Source organism: Taudactylus pleione, unplaced genomic scaffold, assembly GCF_031769625.1.
Source record: "Taudactylus pleione unplaced genomic scaffold, aTauple2 ptg000279l, whole genome shotgun sequence".
Classification (NCBI taxonomy): Eukaryota; Metazoa; Chordata; class Amphibia; order Anura; family Myobatrachidae; genus Taudactylus; species Taudactylus pleione.
The window spans coordinates 1,153,627-1,169,406 of NW_028284681.1; the positions used below are offsets into that span (position 1 = coordinate 1,153,627).

At 44.7% G+C, this 15,780-nt stretch overlaps 1 protein-coding gene across 4 annotated transcripts in view; it reads left to right on the forward strand.

Annotated features, from left to right (window-relative positions):
* Positions 1-433: 433 nt before the first annotated feature.
* ELMO2 (engulfment and cell motility 2) overlaps positions 434-15,780 on the forward strand; it is a 57,132-nt gene continuing 41,785 nt past the window's right edge. For 2 of the 4 annotated variants that reach the window (XM_088481895.1, XM_088481898.1), the window contains exon 1: positions 441-515. The gene's annotated coding sequence lies outside the window, so the exon portion shown is untranslated. Of the gene's footprint in view, positions 516-560; positions 581-15,780 lie in introns of those variants that run through there. The other 2 variants (XM_088481897.1, XM_088481896.1) reach the window with 2 other exon arrangements.

Consider the following 15,780-nt stretch of genomic DNA (forward strand, 5'->3'; position numbering starts at 1 on the left):
TACACATATTTCATAGTAATTAGTAGTAGTCACTGTGAAATTTACGAATTTCTAAAAAGCTGAAACCCTCCCCCCCCCCCAGGTAAAGTGACAGTACACACAGAAGCACTGGTCCCATTCAGTAATGATTCTTTCTCCATGTTCCCAGACCCTCGTGCACTGCCACCGAATGATAAGGGCGCCCCACTGTTGTGACCTGAAAAGTCTGACTCTTCTGACTGGAAGTTGCAGCCGCTGCCGCTGTGCATCGTGGGACGGCTCAGCAGGTCTGTGCTGCTCTGTCACTTTAATAAAAGTCAGACTCCAGGAGAACTCTGTATGTGTGTGTGTGATAGTTACAGCAACCAATGAGACATAAGGATCCACACAAACCGCGCCCACCTGCCCTTAGCGCTCCTTCTGGAGGTATTGAGTGACAGCTTAACCACACCAATGGGCACACTACGCTTGCTGAGCCCGCCTCCGGGGCGTTACCACGGCAACAGGACTGAAGGGAGCGGCGGAACCGGGAAGAGGTGAGAGAGGCCCGGGGGTTTCTGAACGGGTGAAATCCCCGTAACCTAGTGAGGGCCAGTGTGGGGTTAGTGCAGAGATGCTGGGGAGCGGGGGGCGCTGAGGGGCCTAGTTACCAATAACGGAGGAAAGAGTGTCTGTAGCATGTATGCTGCCCTGTGTGCTGTGCTCCGCCTGGCTGCCTGCCTGTGTGTAGCCAGTGTATAATAGTCACAGCATCCCGCTAGTCGCTGGAACAGCCAGGACGATTTCAGGAAATTAGATGCCACATCAAGGGGTTAACAATATTAACCCATTCATTGCCTGGGGCAGTACTGTCCCCTGCAGGGCATGAGCCTGGCGACCTCGGATAAATCGAATGGTCTCCATTCATAGAGAACTACTGGGATTATCTCCCTGCCTCTCAGGCAGTGCGCTGTAACAGCAGTGAGAACAGACATGTATACAGAGTGATGTAGTTACCAGCTGCTGTACTAGACATATACTTCTATCCATTGTTCTTCTATGGGACAAGCCACAAACATTACCCGGGGGCACATATAGGGCCACCTACTCACTAGGGGCAGTTTTCCTTTCTTCCTGACATTACCACGTCATTCTGGGCTTCTGTCTACTACCTTGCGGATTAAGCAGATACAGTACATTAGGTTATTGTCATAGACTCGTAGAGATTTGGGAAATATGTTAATAATGGTGACGCTGTAATGCTAGGCTCTGGATGTAGCTGTACAATCTGTTGATGCTATTTTGATTGTTCCTAAAATGTGATAGTGCACTGGTAAAGCAGCAGGTTTTCCATGCTCATTCTGCATATTTATAAATCTCTGAAAGATCTAATTGTTTACCTTCAAGTTTGTTATGTTGGGTACACACTAGACTAGACGATGTATGTACCCAGCGACGGCACAATATATCGGGCGGTCCATACACACTGCGCGATCTGGTGTACGACCGCCCGCTACATCGTTCCCTCGTCGCATCCAGAGGTATGGTGTTGGCCGCCAGATCTTGTGATCTGTCATGCAGGCACAGTAGATTACAAGATGTGATCAACGACACATGTGAAAGCACGATAGTGCGTACACACTGGGCCTGATTCAGCAAGGATCGCAGATGCTAATATGTACACAGATGGCTGATGTTTGCTTTTTGCGCATGCATATACATCGCAGTGCACGTGCCCAAGTGGCTCACTGCGAATGGGAAAGCGAGTGCAGAGATCGCGCAGATTCATTGTAAAGTGATTGACAGGAAGTGCAGTTTGTGGGTGGTTACGGGGTGTGGTCAGCCGAACGCAGGTGTGCCTGTGTGTTTGAACGATGTTACAAAGGTGTACATAAATTAGCCACTGCGATACTATACGTAGCTTGAGTGTTCACTGCGTACAGGAAAGTTAGCAATTTATAAGTGAGGTCTGACCTGCCGTAATTGTGCGAGTGGCTCCGATGGTACTCGATGTTACTGATGTTTTGGCTGGATTGCAAGGTATTACGTATGTGCGAGAGGGGAAGTGGGCGTCTGTATGTTTTCCGTGCGAGTGCTTTGCAATTGCAAACATTAGCATACCCTCGCAGCAGACTTGCGTACATGATCGCATTAGCGATCCTTGCTGAATCAGGCCCACCGAGATGTGGCCGATACATCATTCCGATCTGCTTCCCCATATAAGTGACAGACTTCACAGAGCAGGGAGAAGACAATCTGGACCAACACCAAATCGTGTTTCTTTTATCTACCACAATCATATGTCAATGTGCAAGTCTGCTATCTCTTCTCTACAACCCACACTGACCTCCGTTACCAGCAGGATGTACAAATCTATTGCTAAGTAATCAGATTGGTGGTTTCTAAAGATTATATCAAGTGTCTTTGCATATATATATATATATATATATATATATATATATATATATATATATATCACTGGATTCCAAGAAGTGAAATATAACTGAGGGTACTGTATTACATATACACATGTAGATGTGACTATTACCTTTTCTACTGCCAGTTTGTGCATTGGTTTTTGAAGAGTTAAGTAGAGGGACAATGAGGTTTCACGCTGAGTAATATCAGTTTCCTTACATCTACTTTTGTCTCAGAAATGTACAGTCTTACTACCCATTCTAGTTAGTGTATATGCTGGACCTCAAGTCCTTGAAGACTGGTGGGCCTGATTCAGAGGTGAATGCAGTGCCGATGTCTGTGGAATTGAGCGATTATATTTGTACTGTGCATAAGTCCCTGGAGTACTGACGGCGGTCACATTGAGGATGTAGGATGGTTGACAGTCAGTGAGTGTGTATGGGCTCCAGGTAACGGGGCGAGTCAACTGCGGGCGTGTTTTTTTTTGTTTTGTTTTGGGGGCGTGTTTCAGCCGGCACTGCATCAGTGTACGCAGTTACAGTGGCAGATAATCATATGGTGGTGCTCTGTGGACCCGTGGTGCGTCTTTGTATGCAAGCGGCGGAGCAGAGACGAAGTCGATGGTAATCTCTTTACATATCCCTTTGGCTGCAACATTTACATATTTTCGAACAACTGCTGCGTACAGAATCACAGTCTCCACGTATTTGTGCCCACCTCTGGATAAGGCCCTGTGTATTACCTGCAAGGTGCGTAATGTCCTTAGTTAGAGATTGCCTTTTACTTGTGAAGTGGATAAAAGTTGATTTCACAGTAGATAGATAAAAGCTGCCGTTAGGAGCTGGCTCATACAAATGGTGTAATTCTTATAAGAAAAGATATCATGACTATTCCAGTTAGTCGAGCATATTGTTGGGTTCCAAATAAATTGTGTTGAATTATTGTGAGCAGTCAATGGGGGCGATTCAATTCAACGCAAATTGAATAGCGCCGGGAGCGAGCTCCCGAAGCTATTCAATTCAGTGCACTATGTAGTTGGAGAATGCCGGTTATCGCGCCTTAACAAGGGTGTTAAGGCTCGTTTAACCGGCATTCTCTGACCAAAGTGCCGGGCGCGCGGCTGTTAGCGCCACGCTAAGCAGAAGAACAGCTGTGCACACGGCACTTTGGTCGGATTTCTCCTCGCATCCCCAGGGGGGTGCGAGAAGAAATCCTTAGCGCGCCCAAACAGTGTGGTGTATTGAATAGTTGCAGGAGCTCCCTCCTGCGGCTATTCAACATCACGTTGAATTGAATTCCCCCCCATTGTGGCTATACCAAATACTGGATTTAGTATGGTTATGAACATAAATAAATAAATAAATGAAAAATAACAACCAGCACTGTCTCGCAAACTGTGGGTTCATTGTATTGCTTTAGTTTATCTACCAGGACTTCAAATTGATGTGTTTTATGCTACATGGCATAATAACAATATAGGTCTGCGATGGGCAATCTGATAACCTTCAAGGACTGCACCTTAAAAAGGGCCACATTACCCTTAATCTAAGTAATAGTTACAATACATTAGGTAAAAAAAATAATAATAATAATTTTAGTCAAACAAATAACCAATCTATAATAAAATCTGCAGGGATTTTAATAAAATTGTTACTAGCTATAACAAACAAATGTGACAATTCAGTGCGTATCCTGAAAGTGTGAAAGTTAGGTGTAGAGCTGAATAGGCTCAAATCAATTCTGCAGGGAGGTTTCCATCCATGAGACATTTTTGCTTGTTGTTTTTAATGTGCCTCATGATTGAGAGTACATGTATCACCGGGATGTAGTCATGTGACCGGCGGCTATCATCCCAACGCCGAGGATGCCATCTCGAACGAAGGTAAGTCTGGGTCGCCCTTAGCATTAGCTGTGCGGTGGGGAGGGGTTGGGTTAGGTTAAGATTAGGGAGTCTAGCAGAGTTAGGTTTGGGGGGGGGGGGGGAGATTAGGATTAGGCACCCCCAGGGAGAGGTTAGAGTTAGACACCCCCCCAGGAGGTTTAGGGAGCGGTAAGGGGGGGTTAGGCACTAGGGAGGGAGGTTAGGGCTAGGCACCACTAAGGGAGCATTAGGGTTGGGGGGGGGACGACAGGGGAGGGTATAGGGTACTTACCTGCCCCAGTCAGGATCTTGATTCTGTCGGGCATCCGCTGTTGGGATTTGAATCAGCTAAATAGCCGCCGGCATTTCAATGCCATTCCGTATCACCAAATCTAGACAACAGTTTTGCAGCCACAGGCCTGTATTCAATTACAGGCGAAAAGTCGGCAAAGTTTTGCCTGTCTGACTTTCTGCCGCATTCAACTGTTTCAGAGGCAAAATCGCTGCGTGCGCGTCCCCACTTTTCGCCTTATTCATTTCCAAAACAGAAAGCAGCGAATGCGGAACAGGCGAAAAGTACTGAAAGAATTGCGGAAATCAGTCTGTACCCCAGAAAAAGATATATTAACATAGGGAATCAATATAGATGAGTACTAATAGCCGTAATAAAACTATTTTTGGTAATTAAGTTGTGTAAATTGCTAGCTATTAGCGTCTTTGTAAAAGTGGTGAAGAATGGCATAAAGTAGTATATTTTGGTGGAAATAAGTAGTCCTGTCAAATTTGCGGTACTTGAAAATGGGTGATAGCATATTTTTATGTCTCTAAAGTGAACTTTGAAAAAACATGATAAATCCACCTGCTGCATACACCTGCAATCACAAAAACACCTGACCCATCTTTGCAGCCCCCCAAGAAGTAAATTTTGCTAGTTTTTATGCTTGTTCCCCCACTTTTTACATTTTCACCCCAAAAATTACATGTATTTCTTGGGGTGTTCTTAAGTTTTTTTTTTTGTATAATTTTTGGCTGATTTGTCCTTTGGGGGGGCTGTCCCAATGGTTCTGAGTCATTTCCCCACGTTTGCCCCCCAAAATAAAGATTTTGCACATCTTTTCACCTGCTATTCATTGGAGAAACTTTTTCGCCTATTACAATGCATTGACTTTCCGCTTAGGCGAAAAAGCCCTGAAATAGACTTAAGAGATAAGTCGCGGACAGGCTAAAAGCGGTAATAGGCGAAACTTTTTCTCCGATTACAGCTTTTCGCGTCTAATTGAATCCGACCCATAGATACTTAAACATTTCTTACCGTGCTTTAATGAAAATAGGAATCATGCTGCTCTTTCCCATGGAGGAAGGAGGGAAACCACATGGTGCCGATTGCAAGTCCCTATCTCAGGTCTCCCAGTACTGGCGCTATGACTTCTCCGTGTTGTGTGGACGAGATTATGTGATATTAAAGTTGGCTGTTCAAGGAAAAGAATAAAGCTGGGCATACACTGGAGCGATATCTGCCCAATATGTAATTTACGGTCGAATCCGAACGACATATCGGCCGGATTGTTCAGTGCGTACGGCTAATCTGCATGCTTCCGCGGTCATTTGCAATATCTTCCAGTCAGCTGTGTTGCCCACCTAACCGGACGATATCGCATACGGCGCCATGCAAGGTAATGAAGGACGGAATAAGGGATCTTTCCATCCTTCAATACATTGTTCTGATGTGTACCGTGGATACGTTATGTTGGATTGCCGGCCGCCATATCATCCAGTAGCACATCGCTCCAGTGTGTAACCAGCTTTGGATCACATTCCGTCTTCTTTCCTGTTTTATAACCTGCTGAGCTTTGGCAGTGGACATAAAACGAACAATAAGAGTTGGGACTGATGGTGCATAACGTAATCCTGACTGCACATTAAAAGATTCTTTCTAACTGGTTGAAAAAAAAATCTGGTAATGTATTAGAGCAAATGACAATCGGACAAAACAGATTTCACCAACCAGCCAACTAGTTAGCTGGTTGGATAGATTATCTTTTAGATGTGTGCCCGTTCAACTGATTTAGGGGCTTATTTATTAAGCATTTATTTTTCATAAAATGATGTATAAACTGCAGTTTCTGCATAATTTTATGAATTGTTGCTATGTACTAATAGCCTAATGCGGGAGAGCTCACAGAAATCTACTTCAAAAGGCTAATTAGCGCTGCAGCTCAGTCCCGAATAGTATTAATGGGGACTACGATCTGACCCCTATGTACCAAACTCTGAATAGCAAGGTTATTTGTGATTCTTTGGGCCTGATTCAGCAAGGATCACAATTGTAAAGCTGCACGCAGGATGACCATCGCGACCATCGATAGTCACAATGGTGGACGGCGCCAGGCTTCTGTCCAGTTGAGTAAGCCTCAGCTTACTCAGACTGGCCGGCTTGCGAGGCCAGGACACCATTGATCAAAGCAGATCCTGGGCTGGCCACTCCTGGAAAACGAGGCAGACGCCCCCGTTTCCGGAAACGCCGGCCGCCCTTGCACCGCCCCTTAAATGCCTGTGTCTGTCAAACAGGCAGAGGCATTCAAGGGTCTGCGTACGAATACGCAGGACCCATTCTCACACTCAGAATGGGTCCTGCGCACGCGCAGATTCCTGATCGTGAATCTGCGATCAGCAGTGCAATTGCGTGCACTGCTGAATCAAGCCCTATGTTTTGGCACTTGCAATCCAAGCAGCAATTTACAGGGTATGACTAGCTCTCTCAATCTTTTTTAGAAAGTGTCAGCCTACATTTAGCTCTCTTACCAGCGTTGTGTAATTTTTCAATTAATGCCATATAAACAACCTCAGGATCTGGAGAGGAAAAAAGTATATGCGACTGAAGCTCTCCTCTCCTAAAAAGTGTATTGAATCAACTTAATGTTTATTCCTTTAACTCATTTGATAAGGCTAGTTTCTGCAACGGTGCAGTTACTTGAGGTAGAATTTTCATTAAAACACAGTCTAGCATCTTACCCTATAAAGTGTCAGAATACATTACAGCCAGAAGGCACTTGTTTTTGTAAAAGTGACTGATGCAATAAACACTAGTGTTGAACAGATGACTACGTTCATAATGTATGCATGTACTCTGATGCTTCTGTTTTTCTAATGGGCTTCAAGCCACAGCTTCATAAATAGCATTATTAATGCTGTCTCACTACCGATAACACTTTGCGGGATATTTAACATATAAATAAATACATCAATAATATTGTGACAGCTAAATATGTAGAGACAATTAAGTCAGAAAATTGGCAGTCCTGCAACATTTCTATAAATGTGTGTGCTGTAAAAAAAATCACGGTTGTCACGTCTAGATCTAGCCATGTTGTACGTTGCACCTAGTTATGTCATATGTTCCTTTGTGTCTACTGTCCTACCTTACCAACTTCCTTTTTATATAGTGCAGCATTAGTGTGAATTTACTTGGTACTCCATGAAACTCCATTTTTTTTCTCATGTTTTAAACAGTTGGTTATTTTTACACACATCTCTTCAATGTACCACTTAAATGCATGGAGATGTTTTAGCTATTGAATAGATGCTTTGTTTGTTACTATTTCTTCTTGCTGGCTTTAGCTCTGTTTTTGTATGGAGTTTTGCTATTCTATAAAGTTTCCAAGATGTATGGCAGTTTGATGTGCGGACTCCCCATTAAATATGCATGGCTTGTTGTATGAAGTGACAGGTGAACTATACAAGTCGGATGTAATTTATGCTAGTATCAGAATGGGAGATTTCAAATAGTAGTGCATAGTAATTAGGAGCGAGCATCTGCAGTGTCTTTCAGCGGTAATTGTGATACTACCTGAACACTAGTCATAGCCTAATGCTATACTGGTTCTGTATGTTTGTATCTTATTGAGGCAGAGTTGGGAAACCAATGCGCCAAACAATATTTCTATTGTCACGTAACTTTTGAAAGTAATTTTGATTAATGTGTTTCTTCCCTATAATCTGCTGACATTTGATTGAAAGGCTCCTAAGTTTCACATTATTTTATCTACCCCAGTTTTAAATGTCCACCAGTCCTGCATACAGGAAAGCAGGCACTTTGTAGGCAAAACTAATAGTAATGTGATTGCATCCAGGGCACCAGTTAATATGCTAGAGAATGGTGATCTCCCTAAGTGCCTGTTATAATTTCACTGTTTCCATGCGGACTTGTAGGCTGCCTCATTATTGTCCCTGTTTCCAAACAAATGAATAGTTTAAATATCAGCCGATAAAATGGCTGCAACTGGTATACTTAAAACATTGATGTTCTCTATCTCGCCACCCTTATGCTGGCAGTGTTCTCCCCAGGCTGTTTTTTGCGGGTGCACAACCCGGCAAGAAACAGCCTACCACTTGGCATTTTGGAAGCCTTCAAGTGAGGACAGTATCTAGGAGCTGTGTAAAAAGGACCAGATCAATCAGACGACTGGGCCTCTAATAATAAGAGGAGAAATAATATATAAATTATTTCAAATCATTATAAGGTCAAGGTTTAAAACATTTTATTATTGCGAAGGCCCCCACCCGGCTACTTCTTGATAAAAAAAAAATTGGAAAAAAATTCTGGGTAGAACACTGTGCTGGCCATACACCTACACGATCAGCAGAAGATCCGATTCATCATATGATTTCCATTCGATTCCCCGGAGCTCCCTGGCAGTCCGGGCAGCATGTTTGTTGTTTTTCTTAGCACAGGATCTGTCGTATGACCGATCCTGTGCCTCACATGCTCATTAGGGGAACAGTCATTGAAATGACTTGAATTGTTGCACGATGGATCGCATGAACAAAATAAACGGCACAATCTGCACACGATACGATGGAACATATGGGCTGCACATTTGATCATAAGATCCGATTATAGGAGCTGCGGGAGCGCGCATCAAATTTTGTCTTACTAAAATAATACACGATTTTCACAAGATCCATCTTATGAATCACTGAAAATCGGGCAATCGGCCCAAAATCGTGCAGGTGTATGGCCAGCATAACAGCAACTACCTGCCTGCTAGGGACAGGAAGCAGAAGGTAAAAAGACCTTCCCCACATTACCAACTCAGGTTGGACAAGAGTTGAGGAGGATCTGTTTAACCTTGTTTTCTGTGGGAAATCTTAATTTGGTTCATTTGAGTTTTTATTTACCCTTTAATCCACTGCCTAGGACCTGATCCCGACATACTCCAGAAGACAGGTGGAGCGACGCCTTTTAAGCATAATATTTCCTCTAACGTGCTGAAAATATGCTTTGCCCAGTCAGAATGTCACCTCAGTAGAAAATCTCCTAGACAACAGATAATTGCTTCCTCTGCTTAATGGCAGATGCCTAAACAGCATCAGTTTGCATAGCCCTTACAGCCATCAAGGGAGGACTTCTTCAAATCTGGATTGTACGGTATTCCGTTTATTGGCGAGTAGTAATTTGAATCAAAATGGGAAACTTTTTTAGGGGAGAGTTCAATTAGGCACGAGTTGTCCAAAAATTGCTTAACGCGGTTTAAAAAATGTTCTGCTATACAATAAGAAATGTGCGTTAAATCCGGTCTTAGAGGGAGTTAACATAAATATCAGTTTGCCGCTCCCGGCTAGGGGAAAAGTAGGGAAAAATCCTTATTTTAATATAAAAAAGACAGGACACAGGCCCTGATTCAGAGCTCGCTCGCTCGCTCGCTCTGAATCAGGGCGTTCTTTTTTTTTTTTTTTTTTGGAGCGGCCTCCTGGCCTACAACTTTTTACAAATTCTATAGAGACATTATAATGTACCCTAAATAATCTGGACACTTAAATACACTTGCTGGTTGTAATATTTCCATTATTTCTAAAAGTTCCAAATTTGACACCTTTTAATGGCCTCCAGTACTTTGTGTATGGTCACTAAAAGCCTTCTACACTGTCCTACTATTTTATTTAGCACTATTTTAGGGGGTTCAGGATAATGACCCTACTCTTTAATGTACTTCACACAGGGTGCGCACTTTAGAATTATCATGTGACATTTGTGACTTGCCATTTCTAATTGTACTGTACGGATATCAGAACCTGCTGCTAATTACATATTCTTTTTTTAAGCTGGGAACACACTATACGAAATATTGTCTGCGACGGATCGGAATGACCATCGTATAGTGTTTGCCATGAAAAGCACCCAATTCATTTTACAATGTGCTGCACATTAGATGGGACCATGCCATAGACAATGCATTCTAGCTACCTTAGACATGTAACGATATATCGTAGCGGTGGACAGCAGGTTGTGCAGTGTGTATGGCGATGCAATATATTGTTACATCGTATTGCTAGATCACCTGGTTGTCCAGGTATATAAATTGATGTGTTCTTGACACAAGTTCTGCAATTTGCACATACAGGGGTGAAGTTGGAACATTCGGTAGTGGCCTGTAAATGCCTCTCTAGCCTCCCAGTTTGAAAAGAGCAGAGCAGACACCTTTTTAAGAGCATGTGCGGCTGGAGCATGCGCCTGCTCAGAAGAGGGCTCCTCTCTGCTGTTCTAAGAGTATAGTCAGGCACCCAGGAGCCAGGAACTGCATCGCCAGGCTTCTATCCAAAGTTTACTATGGGGCCAGTTCCTTCTACCTGTGCTAAACACATCTATTTCTGTTTAAGAACCCGATGCAGAATGCAACAAATCTTTTTATAGGCTCCATCTTTGACAGAATAATTTTTTCTTCAACCATACCATGGCAACACAACATTTATTTGCACCTTGTGACCCTAGAGTTTATTTTAGAGGTTAAAGTTTGTGATATAAATTAATGAATCCAATAGCTTTATTTGGAAATGGGTCCTTATATAGATATTTTTTTAATGAGCCTTGTATACAAATGTTACTTGACCGTATTGTAGGTGTGCAAAGCCCTCTTTGAGTAGGTGGAGCTAGTTTTCACTATCCATCACATAGGAAGGCAAGGTTTCTATTATTGGTGCATATGTATGCTCAGTCAGAATCACCATAGAAACAGGTGTCTTTATCCCATTACTTCTAATGGGGTACACTGTACTTACAAAATGACTTTACAACAGATTTAAGTGTAGGCTTTTGAATATCTATAAAATGCAAAACACTCTGTTAATGTTGGTATTAAATGTATTGAAAGAGTGGAGAATTTGTCTGATTAGAACCTTATTGTTTACTGAAGGATATGTCAGTTCTGTAATGCTGGGTACACACTGGCCGATATATTGGCCAATATATCTGGTGTCGTTCACAGACATATCGCATTGGTTGTGCTGCACAGCCGATGGGCAGATATGTAGATTTGATGGACAGATATGTAGATATGTCTGCAGACATATCTGTCCATCGGCAAGTGTGTACGGGCGGTCTGCGGACTGCCCTTACACACGCAGCAGTGGGGAGGGGCTGCCCCCGCCCCGCCTCCCTGCCACCGGGACCCGCCTCTGCCGGATAGATGATGGCTGTTCAGTGTATGAATGACCATCATCTAACGATATATCTGCAGATCATTTGATTTGCAGATATATCTTTCAGGTGTGTACCCACCTTAAGACTACATTGTGTGTCCTTTTTTCATTGTTTGTCCTAGCTGGAAATTATGTGCCTCATTTAGATTTATTAACAGGGATCACACTTACGTGCTATAGCCAGTAAGGGGCTCAGGGCCTGATTCAGCAGTGCTCGCTAGTGCACTGCTGAATGCAGATTCCTGATTGGGAATATGCGCAGGCGCATGACTCGTGCTGCGCAGGTGCAGAACTGGTCTGCGAGGCCGCACGTAAACTGGCAGGAGATTGTCAGTGTTTGACAGCGTGTCGCACACCGTTGGGGGGGAGGGAAGAGGCCAGGATCTCTGTTGGCTGACGGAGATTTCCTGGACTCTTCCTCTAAACTGCGGCGGCCGGCTGCATGACCTCATGGGTCACCTTAGCCGGCCGATGTTATGCAGTTTATCCGATGCTGCGTTGGACAACGCAGCTCGGATAAGTAATGCACAGGATGCGTGAAGCCTCCTGCTGCATTGCCATATCTGCAAGGATCGCAATTGTAAAGCTGCCTGCGTGCATACATCATATATCTATAGCCTGTGTGCAGCTTTGCAATTGTCCTTGCTGAATCAGGCCCTCAGTTTTGAAAAATGAGCAGGTCCCGCAGGACTCGCTGTGATTGATGACCTTTATGATCTGTGTGCGCCGCAGATAATAGCAATCATGCCGTCTCTCCCATAGTTCCGAAGAGCGGTGAACGCAGGATCATGGCCTAAGGTAAGTTATCTGGGTTTTTATTTTGTGTGTGTGTGTGCGGCACACTTAGAGGGGGCTTAGTACTGGGAGCACTATTAGAGGGGGCTTAGTACTGGGGACACTATAAGAGGGGGCTTAGTACTGGGGGCACTATTAGAGGGGGCTTAGTACTGGGGGCACTATTAGAGGGAGCTTAGTACTGGGGGCACTATTTCAAGGGGCATACTACTGGGGCACTATTAGAGGGGGCTTACTACTGGGGGCACTATTAGAGGGAACTTAGTACTGGGGGCACTATTTCAAGGGGCTTACTACTGGGGGCACTGTTAGAGGGTGCTTAGTACTGGGGGCACTATTAGAGGGGGCTTAGTACTGGGGGCACTATTAGAGGGGACTTAGTACTGGGGGCACTATTAGAGGGGGCTTAGTACTGGGGGCACTATTAGAGGGGGCTTAGTACTGGGGGCACTATTAGAGGGAGCTTAGTACTGGGGGCACTATTTCAAGGGGCATACTACTGGGGGCACTATTAGAGGGGGCTTACTACTGGGGGCACTATTAGAGGGAGCTTAGTACTGGGGGCACTATTTCAAGGGGCTTACTACTGGGGGCACTATTTCAAGGGGCTTACTACTGGGGGCACTATTTCAAGGGGCTTACTAATGGGGCACTATTTCAAGGGGCTTACTACTGGGGGCACATTTTCAAGGGGCTTACTACTGGGGGCACTATTTCAAGGGGCTTACTACTGGGGGCACTATTACAGGGGGCTTACTACTGGGGGCACTATTACAGGGGGCTTACTACTGGGAGCACTATTAGAGGGGGCTTACTACTGGGGGCACTATTAGAGGGGGCTTACTACTGGGGGCACTATTAGAGGGGGCTTACTACTGGGGGCACTATTACAAGGAGCCTACTACTGGGGGCACTATTACAAGGGGTTTTACTACTGGGGGCACTATTACAAGGGGTTTTACTACTGGGGGCACTATTACAGGGGGCTTACTACTGGGGGCACTATTACAGAGGGCTTACTACTGGGAGCACTATTACAGGGAGCTTACTACTGGGGGCACTATTACAAGGGGCTTACTACCTGGGGCACTATTAGAGGGGGCTTACTACTGGGGGCACTATTAGAGGGGGCTTACTACTGGGAGCACTATTACAGGAAGCTTACTACTGGGGGCACTATTACAAGGGGCTTACTACTGGGGGCACTATTAGAGGGGGCTTACTACTGGGAGCACTATTACAGGAAGCTTACTACTGGGGGCACTATTACAAGGGGCTTACTACTGGGGGCACTGTTAGAGGGGGCTTAGTACTGGGGGCACTATTAGAGGGGGCTTAGTACTGGGGGCACTATTAGAGGGGACTTAGTACTGGGGGCACTATTAGAGGGGGCTTAGTACTGGGGGCACTATTAGAGGGGTCTTAGTACTGGGGGCACTATTGCAGGGGGCTTACTACTGGGGGCACTATTTCAAGGAGCTTACTACTGGGGGCATTATTTCAAGGGGCTTACTACTGGGGGGCACTATTACAAGGGGCTTACTACTGGGGCACTATTAGAGGAGGCTTACTACTGGGAGCACTATTACAGGAAGCTTACTACTGGGGGCACTAATACAGGGGGCTTACTACTGGGGGCACTATTTGAAGGAGATTACTGGGTGCACTATTACAAGGGGCCTACTACTGGGGGCACTATTACAAGGGGCCTACTACTGGGGGCACGTTTTACAAGGGGCTTAATACTGGGGGCACTTTTAACAAGGGGCTTACTACTGGGGGCACTATTACAGGGGGCTTACTACTACGTTGAGGGGCACTGAAAGGTGGTCTAGACAAGCTTGACGATGGCTCCTAGATTTTACAAAAATTTGTCGAGCCCTGCTCTACCCCCAGTATATCCTGCCCCTAACCTCCTTCTTGCGCCAAGCACTGCCCCAGCTGCTATGTACCCTTACCCACTCCCTGCCACATGCCCTCTACTCCAAATGCTGCCTGCCCACAGCACTGCCTAAACTGCTGCCTGTCACCAGCATTGCCCTAACTGCTACCTATTCTTACCCTCTCTACCCCAAGCACTGCCTTCCCTTACCTGCCTATACTCCCAGCTCTAACCCAACTGCTGCCTGCTTCCAGCACCACCGAAGCTGCTACAGTACCTGCCCGCGCCCACAGTACTGTCCTAACTGTTGTCTGCTTTTACCCCCCTCTCTGCCCCCAGCACTGCACCTGTTGGCTATGTGAGATCAAGGCAATGTAATTACAGTATAAGCTTTATCAGTACTGAAAATATCAGTAACTTACCATAGTGTACAGTATGTGTAGGGCATGTGTGGTGGTGTGAATGCATGTGGGGAGCTCAAAAGCATAAATTCTACTGGGACCCAGGAACAGGAGTAGGACCGCAACTTTTTAAAGTGAGGGGTTCCTGGGAACCACATATTTTTTCGCTCAGAGTGCTGATCTAGGAGTAAATCTAACTAGTACTGTGCGTGCTCTTTTGGACCTTAGCAAAATCATGTTGTGCTAAATTACAGTTATAAGTAAAACTGCACAGTATTTGTACGCTATATAGGTATGTGCGCATATATATATATATATATATATTATAATTTTTAGACACCCTCTATATTTGTAGGATTTATTCTAATTCTTTCAGTATATTACAGTCTGTGCAATATAGACACCCATTGTGTACATTTACAACAGAATAGACGCTGTTATACCCCAGAGTGCTAGATTATTAGGTTATTGTATAAATCATAGGTTGGACACCTCAAATCCATGCTGCAAAGGTTTCCTTAATGACCTATTTGAGCGCCTGTATCTGTATCCATATATAACAAAGCGGTATGCTAATTTACACCTTTAATAACTGCCCTGTGTGTCACATAAAGATGTGCCCTTATACACTATTGCTGCAGGTGTGCAAAACAACCTCTCTCGGCCAGCCAGGCCCCGTGCTACTCTGTTTGCGTAGAGAATCTTTTTTGCATCTTATTCCCCCGAAAATGTTATCTTAGCAAATGCATCTAATGCAATGCGACTAATATGCACCAGGAGACTGCACTGATTCATTTCATATGTGACACGTGTATATCTGTGTGCTACTGAGTCTGAATCTGTATACGATGCAGCGGCCTCGGCTTTTTTCCCACTCCAAGTTCCGTTGTGCTTCATTTATAGACTCAGTTGCACACACATATATTGCGTATCAAATGAAGCAGTGCAGTCTCCTGGTGTGTCTTAGTCGCATCGCATTACTACTAAGG